The sequence below is a fragment of the Salarias fasciatus genome, chromosome 13 (genome assembly GCF_902148845.1).
Source record: "Salarias fasciatus chromosome 13, fSalaFa1.1, whole genome shotgun sequence".
NCBI lineage: Eukaryota > Metazoa > Chordata > Actinopteri > Blenniiformes > Blenniidae > Salarias > Salarias fasciatus.
The window spans coordinates 12,396,209-12,406,510 of NC_043757.1; positions in this window are offsets into that span (position 1 = coordinate 12,396,209).

Here is a 10,302-nt window from a genome sequence, read left to right on the forward strand (position 1 = left end):
ACCAATTACAAATGTGTGGTGAAACTCAATAGCAAGATGAATATTGCTTTGAATCTGATTAACAGCTTGAGAAAAGCACTCTGACAGATTGCTGTAAGATATTATTACACCAGTATCCTTTCAAAGTCAAAGGCCAATTGTGGCCAGGTGTATCACTGCAAGAAGGTAATTTCGGAACTGATTACTGACTATGGACTACACTGCATGCACGCACACATACACACGCACACACACACACACACACACACACACACACACACACATATGAGAAGATGAGAACCCCTCTGCCCCCGTGCTTAGTGATTTGAACGGACCAATTACACAGGTCATTCAGTGGGTCAGCCAAGGGAACACAGTTGGAAAGCGCAGCATTGGAGGGTGAGAAGGGTATCAATGAGTAACTTCATAAGGTTTCACCATCACACTTTATAGCAGTCACACATCTCAGATGTATGCGTCCGCACCTGACAAGGACAAATGCCAAGTGTTCTCTCTGCATTTTTGTTGGAAACTATGCAAGTAACCAAGGTGTAATTTATTGTTTTCACTGGAGCAGCAAAGCTAAAGTCTTATCTTATCTTCCATTTAGATGTTATAAGTGATATGAGGATGGTTCGTAGCTCCTGCATGCGTCTTTTTGTCCACAAACATCTTGTTAGCCCTACGACGATTTTCCGTGGTATTGAAAGAGGGGAGCGTGTTTGGGCTTCCCCAGATCTTCAATCACTGCTGTCAATATTCAGACGTCACACTTCCTGTGGTTGAAGTTTGAGATGAAAGGTACAACTTCCTCCCTGCCTGCATCCGTCACTGAACTGATAGACATCTCAGGTTACAGGCCTCATTGAAATACTCTCTCTGGGTAATTAGGGTTAATTGGAGAAGTTTTTAACCCCGAGGACAGTTTCTCTCCTTCTCTTTTTTATTTTTTGGGTCCAGACATCGTAGGCAGACTGGGGGTTGGGGGGAAGTGTCAGGATCCTGTCTGCCTTTCGTGGCCCCTTGACCTGCCCAGAGGTAATGGTCATCTAGAGTGGGTTGCAGCATGTGGTAGAGCAAGAGTGTAACTGGGTGGTGAAAAGGGAAAAATGTTTCACTTCAAGTGGGTATAATCACGATTACAAATAAGAAAAAATATCGAAATTATAAATTTCATGCAATGGACATTTTTTCTGTTAGCACATTTTTGCAAAAAATTTGAAAAGAGGCAAAAGTCTTTTCTATTTTCAGTCTAACGTAACTTAAGCAAAAAAGACAGGCCGTCTTGATTTATGCAGCTCTTCCACTTGACTGCTGCTTTAACCATCTATCATACAGCTAATAAGTATCCAAGCAGCATGTCCGCTGCTCCCTGTAAGCATGCTCTGTAGTCGTCATGGAGCACAGACAGGGTTTCTCCTCTGAGGCCATGGTGCTAATCTCCTGCAGCCTTAATGTGATTATGGTAATGATCACACAAATGACCCCTGGGCTTTGGGGTGATCCGTGGTTCATACATCCTCACACATAGGCAGCACAGGCGCCGTGACTCCACTGGCCTGCATGAGAGACCACCAGACTGAGCCAGTCCTGGTGGCCCGCTCCTGTTCTTCTGTCCTCGCTGAGCTTGGAAGAGTAGAGTGAATGACCAAATAAATTCCAGCCGGGCACAAAAGAGCTGAACGGCCATGAGAGAGATGGGTATCTTTTGTTGTCTGACACTCAATGCCGTATTCCAATCCAATTACCTCAGCCCTTTGCAACCCCACCTATCACAGTGCATGGCATTGAAGCCTGCCTGAATCCAGACTCAGACCCCTAACAAGAATGGGGTGGATTAGGTGCTTAGTGATCCCTCCCTTCCCCCTACCTCCACTAAAATCTGTGCACTCTCCCTGAAAGAAATTTACAGCCGCTATTATCTATTTAAAAATTTATCCAGTTTAATTTAAATGTCATGATTGTCTGGCCACCAAATATAGGAACCTGAATAATTTATGTTCCTGTTATCCCAAAAGTAATGTGGTGGTGTTGTGGACAGACAGTGACAGACAGTGAAGCCACTGTGTGACAGGACTGGGAGATTTACTCTTCTGCAGAATCAAAGTGTGGTGGATCTGACATCAGCCTCCACACCTCTTTAAAAATGTCTTGAATGGCTGTACTAACTGCTCACTCTGAAGAAGTGTAATTAATCACTTGTGTTGGTTTTGTGTTTCCACTGCAGATCAAGACACTTTTGTCTAATATCTGCATCCATATATTCGACATTTGTAGGGCAGAATACATGGATAATTATCATCCAGCATTAAGCATGAGTAAAACTTATTTTAAAGCACCAAAAATTGCAAGACACACTTTTTGTCAGTAAAATTCCAAGTCTATGATTATGCAATTTTAGAACTTAAAAAAGACATTTCATATAAGATAGAACTATTTTTTAATTTAATAAAGTCAGAGTGCATGTTTTAAATTCCATCATCATACATGTGGATATGTGTGCACATCAGGGATGACCTCATGTATCATGCTATACACATGGTGAGACGTTTAATAACTGCAGACAAAGAGATCATTCTGTGATATGTCTACATAATTACTGAACTTACAATCTACTATTGAGAACAAAATTCCCACAGAAAAATTATTGAGTAGCATGAAATAATAAAGACTTCATAGAAAGTTTGGAAACAGCTGGCCAACATGCCGTTTTAGTGGCAAGTGTGCTTGTTTGCCACACAATCCTTCCACAATCCTAAGCTTTTTGGGATAAATGGAAGCTTTGGGATGGTCGGATTAGTTGGTGTGTTTCTGTGTTTGCCCCTGCAGACAGACTCACGACCCCTCTAGGGCGCAGCTGGGATAGATGCCAGCTCCCTGTGACCATAAAATGAATTTCTTACTTCAACAAATGACATTTTATCTGTTTAAACTTATCAGATGTTTTCATCTTTTTGATGTCTCTAACAACAAGTTGTATAATATATCCACAAATTAATAGGCAGAGTTATTCCCTTTTAAACTTTTCATAACAATCCCATAATCCCTGGGTGCTGCGTTTTGTGAAATGGTTCATATCTTAGTTGAGAGCCGAACTATCTAATATAAAATAGATGCAGATGAGCCATAGCAGTAAAATGCTGCCTGTTCAGTGATGCATCAGCAAATCATTAAAATCTGAATCAATTTTTCTGTGATGACAGCCAAGTAATAAGTGAATGCGTTCACATAAAGCCTTTGTATAAACATATCACCAGTGCACTGTGATCTTTCAAGGTACTTGAGAGAGAAGGTGGGGGAAAAAAAACACAGCAAATGATCATAAATGGAAACATAAAAAAGTATGCTCCACTTCTCAGGTGGGTTATTAAAGTTATTTATTGCAGTCCATAACTCACAAGGACAGGTTTACTGTAAAACAAGTACTTTTATTATTGATTAAAAAGGAACGTATTTGCAAATTCTTCTTCTTAATGCAACTTTACTAACATGCATGTGCATGTTTATATATACAGTATGTGGGATCTGACAGTAACTACATGACATGACCTTGTATTGATCTGGTGCTGTAGTGGCGGTGACATATTAATTACATCCTGTTATCAACATGCAATGGTGGGAAGGTCCAAAATGCTGCGGCATGTGAAAGAAAGTGACTAAGGAGATTTTCATTGCATGGCTAGTCTATTAGCGGTTTGAGTGAAGGATGTGAGCGCTGAAGAAGCACACATGAGGAGGCAGTGGGGGCTCAGACCACTACAAAGCAAGAGAGGAGGCTCTGTTTGGAGTTTTGTGTTCGTGCCATTTAAAAATATCACAGTGTTTACATGGTGTGTTTATGGGAGCTGCTTTTACCGAACGTGTTACAGATGGTATCAGCAATCGGCACTCAGATAAATATTATTTTCCGCTGTGAAAGGTGGCCACTTAGTTATTTTCAACATTTATCTGAGGGGTCGTTCTTCGAGGTGATGGTATTTCAATGGTTGAGTGTATATGTGGGAAGTACCTCAATGTGGTCACGGCACAGGGAGTCCAGCTGCTACGGAGAGGTTAAGTAAAAATTGGATTATAGAGGGTTTGGTTGAGAGCATGGGTTTTGATTTTCATTGCTTCAAACTGTGCTTAATTGCTGTGGTGATGCTGTGGGTGACTCATTTATGTCATGTTTATTCTAGTTGCCTTTCTTTCAGATTTTTTTCTTTCTCTTCTTAAAGCGGTAGTGTATATATCAGTGACACTGGGGAGCTGCAAGGATTTAGACGGTTACTTTTAGCGTGCACGTCAGCAGCGTCACAGGAGACGACTGGATCAGCAGATGTGTCAGGTTAAGAAGCTATGAATGGATCATCAGTGCTTGTGTGTCATCATACATCCTTAATGACCAAAGATGTTTGATCCTCTCAGGACAGAGGAGACCAGAGAGCTGTAGTCAGTGAGACAAATCAGATTATCCCTTCTTAAGCCAGCAGTCTATTGTCGCATTTCCACCTGGTCAACAATACAGGTCTCATACCGCTTAACCGACCCACGTGGTCAGTTGTGTACTCTCTGTTCTTGTCAGTGATGCAGTTCAGTTCGAGTCAAATGAAGATTCTGCCGTTGGGGGGAAATGTTTGAAAATAAGGTACAAATCAAAGAGGTATTCCTCTCTTAAATTACTGATCAGTAACGATCATATGGGAGGATGCAAACTATTCAAGCAGGAAGATTGGATCTCTTACCCATCACACCATCCAAGGTGGTCCTTCAGAGTGAGGAGGGGTCTGCGAGCATTGGCTTCAGGATCAGTGAGCTAGAACAGTGCTCTCCTCAAACAGGATATTGGTCCTCGCTTGAGGTGAGTGCAGATAATTACTTGAACTTCCTATCTGAAGGAGGTGACACTGATACAACTCTTTCCCTCTTTTGTCTTTCTGTGCCAATCATGTTAGTCTTTAGATGTCACTGTAATAACTCTGTTTGTATGGTGAAAACTTTCTCGTGCAAAACCGACCTGCGGACTTGCTGAGAGGAACATAAGCCCCATCAGAATGACATCCATTGCCAGCCGCGAGGGAAAATATTGATGCTGGCAATGTCTTGACGTCCCCTGCACCATGACGTAGCGGTTTTTCCATGACACATTTGATGATTGCTTCCAAATGGGCCTGTCAGTTTCAATATAGATGACCTCGGCATTTCACTTTCCTCTAAAGTAAACAAAATCTACCGGCTCTCCCACACACATGTACTAAATGTGTGATCACACACCAGGAATGAGTGTTGAGACAGAACAGGCATTCGCGAGCTGATATATGTTTTCATGTTCAATCTTTGCACTCCTGAGTGAAGCAGTTTGAATTAATGTTGTTTTTGTAAGTTTGGGAGATCGAAAGCCACAGTGTTATTTCAGGAAACTAGATGTAAGTCAATGTCATGGCGTCAAACACGAATAGTTGGAGATGTAAAAAAAAAAATGAAAGAAGAGAAAAGACCATAAGATTTTACTTCCTTGGAGGGATCCTGACAGAATGTTTACTTCACACGTTTCCTCACTGCAATACATTATGAATGAAATAAAGTTGGAGAAAATGCTGTCAATTTCACAAGATAATAAACTAATATCTTGTCATTTTTAGTCCTGGGCTTCGACCCAAGTCCAACATTACTGAGCAAATACACCGACAATTAGATTATATAGTGTCAACTAACAAGGAGAGGACAGTCTTGGGTTTGTTTATAGAAGTGTGAGCGACTGCGCTGCAAGAGAAGTGGAGCGGTCGCAAAGAACATGGAAATATGTGGGAACAGCTCAATTACAGGACACACTGCACAGCCCAATATTGCACGGGTCCACTTCACTGGAGCATGTCAACTACCTGTTAATGTTAAACTAATGAGGCCACTTTGAGTTCCATTCTGAACGTGTTGCAAGTGTAAAAGGTCCAACACATGATGTAAATTACCGCACGTAAGTGTGCTGTGTTTGAAACAGGGTTGTGGCTGTGCATGAGTTTTAACTTTAACTATGAAAAAAAAAAACACGACTTTTTGTAGATTATGTTTTAATGCCATGTTAATTGGGGCATGGAGCATAGAGAAGCAGCGAGGAAGTGTGAAACAAGTGTCCACTTCCCAAAGTTTTTAGCTTTAGAAGAGATGATGCATGTTCACAGAATGTTTCCATGAGTCTTTAAAAGCCTTAAAAAAGTACACCGTGGTAGTAGGAACCATGCTTAAATTGGTTCAACCCTTTAATTTCAATCTGATTAAGTAACTGAATTGATAATTTTTTCCACACCTCCTGCAGGGCACTTCTAGCTGTGGACCTTGAAGTTTGTGTTCTGCATCATTTTTCCCCATCAAGTCTCTCTCTACTTTGTGATTCTAATGTCAGTTTGTATGCTGCTTGGTTTCTTCACTACATTTGGTTTGAATGTAAAGTGCCATGAGATGGCTATGCTGCAGTCACTGCTACATTATTAACCTGTGTATGTAGCGACACACTTACCTCCCTTGGCTGCAAACCCATTGCACCTTCGTTGTTGCTGATGCTAAAGCTGACCAGTCACCAGCATCGTCTGCAAAGAAAGTGCAAAGTTTCCAACTCCTCCTCTACTGACAACAGCTGCACCGCTAGACAAAGCAAGGAAAGAAAAGGAAGCAGCCACAGCCAAAAGGAGTTTGGACAAAGCAAAAGGTCAAACCAGGGTCTACATCAGAGAGGTTTTTCAGTGATAGCGACTATTGTGGGGGTGGCGCGGACTGAACGGTGAGACCATGGCTGCTGCATTTTTCTTGGACAGGTAAATTATCGGGTTTGTCTGGGAGGAATTCCAGGGGTTTTGTTTTGTGTAAATGAGACTTCGATAAGGTTAAGCCTGAAAACACAGAATATATTATATTTGTGCTGTGACAGAGGTCCTAAAATGCTTGTGAAGTTGTTTTTCAGTTGAAAACAAACATGCAACACAATGTTACAAGACAACATTTTATTTTTACATATTCAGTGTTTGTACATCAGCAAGACAAATCAGCACCGACATTTAGCTAATGAAGCGCTCATATTATTCAAAGTGGATTACCTGATGACATTTTCACAAATAGACGGGGTCAAATGCGGACTTGAACCATCAACATTGGGATCGCATAAAGACTTGTTGTACCAGCTGAGCTACAGCTGCCTCACAAAGCACATGTAAAGTTATATGAGTTATAAATGAAAAAATATTGATTTTTTTCCCCCCCTCCACTGGAGGAAGTGATGCATCACTGGAGCAGTCTGCTAATCTTCATCTTGTTGCTTGTATGTTTGTCTTCCTGCAGGCTAAATAGTAACACGTTTCCTTTAAAGATAGTCACTGTGATTTTCCCAAGGTACTGATAAAGCTGTTCTTTCAGTCCTAATCTGGTTTTAATATGCTTCTGTGCAACATGATAAGCAGGTAAAACTGTATCTGAAAACAATAGTAAAACTGACCCAAACTGTGCACTGTACAGCCTCAGCCAATTTTCCTCAAGCTGAATACATAAAAAAGAACTATTTTTCTCTTTTACTTGAGCTGACACACTTAAACTTTATATGTTGTTGCCATTTTTCGTGTTGTAGTACAATGGGATATTTTTTAGGCCGGTTATGAGGACAAACAAACTGTCACGCTTCTGTTCACTCTGTACAATAGACGCACACAATCAATGGTAAACCTCAACATGCTTGAATTTCACTGTGTCTTAATAGGCGACAGGACAATTTTATTGCCGTGTCTTTTTTCTTCTTGGCCATGACTCTGAAAATGCTGTGTGAAGAAGTCATAAAGCTGTCAGTGGGAGCAATATTTTCCACACGGCATCATGACAAACAGCATGTGGGCAAGACGTGTGTGTGTGTCATTCAGACAACATACCGTAATGCGTAAGAATTTTTTTTTAATTATTGGCGTGGCTCATTGGTTTGTACTCGGATAGCTGTGTGATTTGCTAATATGTGAGAAAGTAACAACCAACGACTTATCTTGTTCCCGGTTCTCCTTTAATATTATACTTTTCTTTTAATTTGTTTTAGACACTCAGGAAATGAGTTCGTTTATTCTTGGAAAAGTTGTTCAAGATTGAAAAAGTCCAAGGTAATTAACCTCAAGAAATCTTCCATCCAATTACAGTGCAACATGTCGACTCCATAAGTCTGTTTCCTGCAACACATGAAGGTGGGAAAATACTGCGCCCAACGGCACTGCATCCAAGACACCACGAGAAGTGAGAAATGGCAATGTTAAGGCTCATAATTTCCTTCCCTATGTGCCTCACAGTGTTCCAGTAGTTGAAGAAAGGATAAAACTGCCACACAAAGGTGAAAATAAAATATGGGCAGACACTTCTGAACGTGACTCGGAGCCTGAAATGTGTCACCGTTTTATCATTCAGTGCTGTAAAGATAAACAATCAATCAAATTTAAGCTTGGCAGTCAGGAAGAGGATACCTCTGCATGGTTGGCAGGCTCGCAGCTCTTTGAAGAGGTGTCAAGTTTGCAACAAACAGGCTTTTCTGCTTCAGTTTGCGTTTGAGGTTGTTCCTCGCTAAACCTTCCAGAAACAAGCAAAGCAAAGCAAAGCAGAGTAGAAAAAGGGACACAGAAAAAGCCACATTGATGGGCAATGACAGTAATCATTGAGATGAAGAAGAATTAAAAAAAAAAAAAGGAGCTCAAAATTCAGGGATTAAACTTTTACATGAAAGAAACTCAGGAAAGAGAAGCTGAAAGATGCGGGCGGTGGATCACAGGAACAAGAGTATGGAAGAGCTTCACAAGCCATTTAGCAGTAAAAATGTATGACCAATGACTCGGCTTGGCTGTTTTCTTCTCTCGCAGTGAATGAGAAGGCATACTGCTATTTTTAATAAGCTGCACATGTGTACAAAAATGTGCTGCACACAGAAATATGCAAGCATTGAGGGTACCTTGTAAAGCGTACCTTGTTGCTTGAAGTCTGCAGACTGGCAGGGGCAGACAGTGTTTTGACATGAGGGTGTTTGTCTGTCACTGGCCGAGTCAGCCTGTGCTGAAAGAGAGCGAAACGCTGGCAACGCTCACAGGATCTGTGAATCAAGGTCTGCGGAGCAGAAGGGGCCCTGTGTTTTCTTAATTCACTGACAGACACAGCTAACTCTGTTTACAGCGACTAAACAAAAGCAGTCTGGAAACCATACACTCAAAAGCTTGTTTTAATTACTTTTATTTGATAATGTTTTTCATTTTTGACCTAATCAGAACCCCGAACGCATTTTAATGTGGTGTGCTTGACTGTCTCATCTCCCCAAGTGCATTATGCTTTATATAAATCAATGAAAATAAAAGGGAGATCTTTCGTGTCAGCACATCTGACATTCCTTTGTGCAAGTTAAAATTCTTGTCTTGTGAAATAATGCTTCACTGCTATTGTGCGCATTCATATTGAATATGCTCGCTCTTAAGGTTGAAAATGAGAGGCTGAGTTCGTTAACAAGCTCCCAAGGAGTCCCAGTCTGGTGCTTCTGTCTGATAGAAAGCACACACCACCACAAAATAATCTGGTATGGAAAAAATAATAAAATAAAACAAAGATAACAAATACATTAAATCATGGTTACTTGTTATAGCTGCTGAGTTTTTTTTTTTTTTTTTGTCAACACAAAAAAAAAAGTTCATATTAATTCTGGCTCAATTAATACAGAGCGCATTCACGTTAACCAGCAATCATTACGCTCCAGTGATCTAAAGGCCATTGTCACACGGGCACTTGAAGAAGTCTTTTGTGTAACAGAAGAATGGCAGAATGGCCCCCGGCAGCGCCGAGCAAGGCCAGGGAGACATTTCTCCAGCCCCACCACCCACTCCCCTCAGCAGCCCGGAGTAAGATTTCAGGGTCCGAGTGGCCATGAGTGTTGCTGAGTGATCGGCAGAGAGAAGAGACCTTAAACCAAATAGCTTTGATGATTGAAACAAAACACAGAGTCCCCCCAGACTGCGGCCTGCAAGACTGTGACTAAGCACTCTGTCATGCTTGTTTGAGGGCCGAAATTACCAACGCTTGAGCATGCGCTCACTTTTCATGCTGCTTGTTGTTTAGTCTAGTTGCGTGTCTTATTGATAGTGAAGGGACGACCGGATCAGTCTCGACAAAGACTGTGATTTTGTGCATTCTAAAGTGGATCTGCAGGGTTATGCTCCTTTTAATTCTTTAAAATGAAAAGCTCATTGTTCACATCAGTTCTGGGTCCGCTGTGGTTTTGAAATGTCATCAGTCCACCAGGATGTGTTTCTTTTCACACCTGTGGAGTTTATAGGGCAGTAACTCAAAGCAAAT